The sequence below is a fragment of the Hoplias malabaricus genome, chromosome 12 (genome assembly GCF_029633855.1).
Source record: "Hoplias malabaricus isolate fHopMal1 chromosome 12, fHopMal1.hap1, whole genome shotgun sequence".
Lineage (NCBI taxonomy): Eukaryota > Metazoa > Chordata > Actinopteri > Characiformes > Erythrinidae > Hoplias > Hoplias malabaricus.
In genome coordinates, this window is record NC_089811.1 from 34,669,912 (window position 1) to 34,675,911 (window position 6,000).

General features: G+C 43.6%; 1 protein-coding gene across 1 annotated transcript in view; it reads right to left on the bottom strand.

Annotated features, from left to right (window-relative positions):
• grb14 (growth factor receptor-bound protein 14) overlaps window positions 1-5,781 on the bottom strand; it is a 57,264-nt gene extending 51,483 nt beyond the window's left edge. Inside the window, exon 1 of the mRNA XM_066686500.1 lies at window positions 5,651-5,781. The gene's annotated coding sequence lies outside the window, so the exon portion shown is untranslated. The remainder of the gene's footprint in view (window positions 1-5,650) is intronic.
• Between the last annotated feature and the right edge of the window lie 219 nt (window positions 5,782-6,000).

A 6,000-nucleotide genomic window follows, 5' to 3' on the forward strand; every position in this document is an offset into this window, starting at 1 on the left:
AGAGCTTGTAAAAAATGCAAATACTTATTAGTTGTGCACCATTGGAGGCTCTGATCTAAAATCTGGTTCATAAACAGCCCAAACAAAGCAAAAAATGTCATAAGCCATTTACTTACAAATGATCTTTAAATGATTCTCTCAAAAAACAAAAACCCTGTATAATAATGGGAACCTCACCAGCACGGTACAGTCAGTCACTGAGACAGTTGCTGTTGATTCAGAGGTTTAGCCTTTAGTTTCTTTTTTATACACAAATCCACTACTAAATCAAACAGACTAATTCACCACCAAGGTTATATACATTAGGTTATATATTAACAATCAAGAGGAAATAGAAAACTGTGCTCTCTATTGATATGTAACTACCTGTTCATGAATAACTGTGAGCTCAGCATGGGCCAGTGATACAAACCATAATTGGCTGTCGCTATTTAATTAGCCACTTGTTTAGACATGCTTGAAAATAACTAAATTGATTGCTGTCTTTCATAATGAGCTAACTGAGGTTAAGGAAAGTGTAAAAAGAAATTGTGTAATGTGCAATAAATTAAAAAGCAATTTTACATTTTCGGATTACAAAGAAGTAAAGTGCAGCTTTGATACTATTTGTTTGATGTGCAATTTCTGTTGCAGGAGAATGAAATGTATATTGATGGGGGGAACTTTAGATAATAGTTTGTGCTAACACAAGTATTACATGTAGCTGAAACAACAACAACAAAACACCCTTTGTGTAAAAGACAGCATGTTTAAATTAATTTGTTGAAATAAAACACAAATTCAGGCTATGGCCTATGCCTTACTGTGTGTTTGTGCATGTCTCTGTGTGTGTGTGTGTGTGTGTGTGTGTGTGTGTATGTATGAGTGTGATAAGCGATCTTATATAACATTCATCCTCATTTGTTTCATTCATGTGATTTTATTAAGCTTAATACTTAATATTACCGGGAAGAAACCCACACAGACACAGGGAGAACACACCACACTCATCACAGACAGTCACCCGGAGGAGACCCACGCAGACACAGGGAGAACACACCAACTCCTCACAGACAGTCACCCGGAGGAAACCCACGCAGACATGGAGAACACAACAAACTCTTCACAGACAGTCACCCGGAGGAAACCCACACAGACACAGAGAGAACGCACCACACTCATCACAGACAGTCACCCGGAGGAACCCCACGTGGACACAGAGAGAACACACCACACTCCTCACAGACAGTCACCCGGAGGAAACCCACACAGACACAGAGAGAACACACCACACTCCTCACAGACAGTCACCCGGAGGAAACCCACGCAGACACAGGGAGAACACACCACACTCCTCACAGACAGTCACCCGGAGGAAACCCACGCAGACACAGAGAGAACACACCACACTCCTCACAGACAGTCACCTGGAGGAAACCCACACAGACACAGGGAGAACACACCACACTCCTCACAGACAGTCACCCGGAGGAAACCCACACAGACACAGAGAGAACACACCACACTCCTCACAGACAGTCACCCGGAGGAAACCCACGCAGACACAGGGAGAATACACCACACTCCTCACAGACAGTCACCCGGAGGAAACCCACACAGACACAGGGAGAACACACCACACTCCTCACAGACAGTCACCCGGAGGAAACCCACACAGACACAGGGAGAATACACCACACTCCTCACAGACAGTCACCCGGAGGAAACCCACACAGACATATTTGTTTCATTCATGTGATTTTATTAAGCTAAATACTTAATATCAGTATCTTTCATCTGTAAAACGAGTGTGAAACAAAAAATGTGAAAAAGTAATTGACTAACTCTGTGTATGGCTACTCTGCAGCTGGTGAGTTTGTTAGCTTTGGAGCTTAAGTGTACAGAAGTGTACAGAACACAAATGCAAATTATCACCCTGTTTTATTTTATTTTCTCTTTTCTAATATTGGTTGCATGTCCATTTCCCTTAGGTACAGCTTAAATATTGTCAGGTCAGTATTATAGCTGTCTCCTATCTGTTTTAGCTCACTCTGCTACTTGGTGTGCATTTCAGCCAAACATTTTACATGCTGCTTAAAACAGAGCACTTGGATTGAAGTCTGAAAATGTTGTCCCAGTCATGTTGAAGCATTCACATACCCCCTACAGCTGTCATCCTGGAATGTGGGAAAGTCAATGTCCTCTGCTTGGACATGAAGCAAAAAGTCAGTGGAAAATTGGGTTAAAATGGACAGTAACTCACTCAAAATGTTTTTTTTTTTGCAGGATTTATCTGGAAAAAGTAAACATGCCTCAAATATTCCGGCAGGTTACCAATTCAAGGTTAGAATAATGATTAGATGCAGGCAGAGCATTCTGCAGCTACAGCAGGGTGGAAATAAACGGAAATACCTCACTTCGATAGCAAAAACATTAAAACTTGTTTAAGTGTCTGTGTGACTGTAATCATTAACAATACGATAAACTTACAGCATACTTTATCCTGTAGGTTAGGGCTTGCTCCGAATACGCCGGCTGCTGCACAGGTCTCTCTGTAGGGGATTGTGGTTTTGCGATGAGGTCATTCCTGAGCTCGGTTTCAGAAATCTAAAGAGCTGAGGAGGGAAGATTAGTGTCTTGAATCTGGAGGCTGCACCAAGGATTTGTGCTAATAATTGCAAACTTAAATTCCTTTAGTTCTGTTGAGTGATTATTGGCTGAAATTTCCAGCCTAAGATGGCTAAAGATAGAGGCCAGTTATTTTGGTATGTAAGAGGCAAAATTATAGGTTGCTGTGTTCAACTTAATTTGCTCTTCTCCACTTGAAACCTTCTGCTTTATCAACACACACGTTTTGTCCGTTATCTCCACAAATTGTGGATAAACTACTTTATTAGTTAAAGAATCTGACACAGCTAAAACAGGCTATCGCTGACGGCCTTGTAACCATACAATTAAAATGTTCTTACAGATAAATAACTGGGGGCTGGTGGTGGCGGCTTGGCATTACGGAATATGTTTTCTTTTCACAGTAATCTTTCTTTAATAACTTGGATAATCCACATCGAGAGAAACTGTTATAGTGGCCACTTCTCGAATGTTGTTCACACAAACAGCAGAGTAACACCAAACTCTGAGGACCATGACGAATGACTTCTCTCGCATGTCGCAGGATGGAGTAGAATACGTAAAATCAAACTCTAAAGTGATTTAAAATGTGTGGCCTGTTTGTTTGGCAATGTCGTGTTAGGGGATCTGAGGAGTGACTCTCACATGCCTTTTCATTTCAAAGCATAAACCAGGTAATATTAAAGACAGAGAAGAACAAGTAATTATAGCCTGAAGCATGCTCCCAAACACGCACACAGCCTGCTGCTCTCAGAGCTGCACTATCCACATTCGTCCTGTTCAGCTCAGTGTGTCATTAACATGCGATCATACTATTAAAACACACTTGGAAATGGCTTGGAAAAAGTGATGAACCAGACAAACAAATGAGATCTGTAACCCCCAGAGTTTAGCTTCTGACCTCCATATGCACAGCTGGGTCGGTCAGATTTTTTGATCTTCATGCACACTCATACTCTGATTGTTTTCTGTAGTATTGTGAAGAGATATGTGATTCTGATTGGTTAAAATGTCAACAAGAGACACTCAGACCACTTTAAGATTAAGAATTCTACTAAGAGTGTGAGCCTAGTGAACTGCGGGTTTAGGTAAGATAAGATCATTAATGTTATTAGACATGTCAGCTTCAAAAGCTTGAGGCTTTTTCCAGAAACAGTGCATATTATTGCCTTTTTTCTCTATAATTATTTAACTATAAGACCAAAGTGAATGTGCCATTCTCTAAACATCTCCAGTGTCACAGACATCTGAATTGTTTTATTCATTCATTCATTTGTTATCTGTAACCCTTATCCAGTTCAGGGTTGCGGTGGGTCCAGAGCCTACCTGGAATCATTGGGAGCAAGGCGGGAATACACCCTGGAGGGGGCATCAGTCCTTCACAGGGCAATACAGACATTCACTGACACCTACAGACACTTTTGAGTTGCCAATCCACACCAACGTGTGTTTTTGGACTGTGGGAGGAAACCGGAGCACCCGGAGGAAACCTACACAGACACAGGGAGAACACACCACACTCCTCATAGACAGTCACCCGGAGGAAACCCACGCAGACACGGGGTGAACACACCACACTCCTCACAGACAGTCACCCGGAGGAAACCCACGCAGACACGGGGAGAACACACCAACTCCTCACAGACAGTCACCCGGAGGAAACCCACGCAGACACAGGGAGAACACACCACACTCCTCACAGACAGTCACCCAGAGGAAACCCACGCAGACACAGGGAGAACACACCACACTCCTCACAGACAATCACCCGGAGGAAACCCACGCAGACACAGGGAGAACACACCACACTCCTCACAGACAATCACCTGGAGGAAACCCACACAGACACAGAGAGAACACACCACACTCCTCACAGACAGTCACCCGGAGGAAACCCACGCAGACACAGGGAGAACACACCACACTCCTCACAGACAGTCACCCGGAGGAAACCCACACAGACACAGAGAGAACACACCACACTCCTCACAGACAGTCACCCAGAGCGGGAATCAAACCCACCCCCTCCAGGCTCCTGGAGCTGTGTGACTGCGACACTAACCTGCTGCACCACCGTGCCAACCCCCATTTGTTTTATGCCACAGAAAATTATTACATGAAAGATTTAATAATTATTTTGTCACATAATTGATTTATAAAAGTGCCAGTCAATTAAAGGTTAAAATACAAACATTAAAAACAACATTAATGTTAGAGTGAACAAAATCCACATTAATTCGATTAACCAGAAGTTTACCTTAGTAACATTTACAGATTTTAAAATGTTTCAGGTAAATAATATGGTGACACACATTGTGACCCCTGGTTCCTATCCCCCGGCACTGTAAAAAAAACCAGAGGGACAGTGTAGTCCACTTCCTGAGAGATCAGACCCAAACAAGGTTTTTTAAATTCAGTCGAATCCACCTAAATCTGCTGTAAACACATGCCTGAGTTTCTCTGCCTTACCAACAGGTGGCACTTTCATTTGAAGCGAAATGTAGCTCCAATCAAGCCCCCTGGCGATGTACATGTAAATTCCTCTGAGAAGCTGCTCGCCTTCTTGGAATAAATACCAAACCCAGCGGTGGTGCGCAGAGAAGGTAAAGTTCCCAATGTTCTGACTAAAGTACGAACCGCACTGTTCAGTTCCCCCAAAGGCTCGAAACAGGCGCTGTACGCGTTTGATACATTATCAGAAAAGATAGCGACACGACAGATACGGTAGAAAGTCAGAATATTAACCGTAAAGCTTGATGAAGCTTCGTCTTTACACCAGCCGCTCCTCCTCACATTTAGTCTGTGAAATATAGTCGCCAAAGCAGTGTCTTTAAAGCTGGTGTATCACTGTTTGCTGACATTCTAGGCTCAGTATTCGTGTATTATAACGAGTAATATTCATGCAAAAGCGAATGGGCTGCATCAGGTTTGTTTTTTTACCCCATAAATACACGTAACAGCGTTCCACGAAGTGTAACAACACTGAACATCACCTGACTCCGATAACTCGCCTGTGTGCGGTGATGGAAAGTGGACACTGTACCTGCTGTCCGCCTTCTCGTCTCCCATGACTGTCCGGCAGTGCGCGCGCTGGGTTAAGGGGCGCCGCTTATTGCTCATATACAAGTGCTACGTCACGGTGTTGTGACTGGGCCTTGCGCAGACACCGAGTGTGCGGACTCTAAACGGTCATTTCCATCTTCTAAGCGTATCATGAGGGCTGTTGTAATGCGCAAAGTCCTCAAAGTCCTCATAAGCGAGCTGAAACCAGCCACGTGCGTCCAGCTGCGCTTATACTGACTCAGGCAGAGAAAATGAAGGCGTATGTGACAGCGCTAGGGGGCAGGAGCTAGCCCCGGGAGCACATTTGAACCAACTTTCAACGTCATGCCT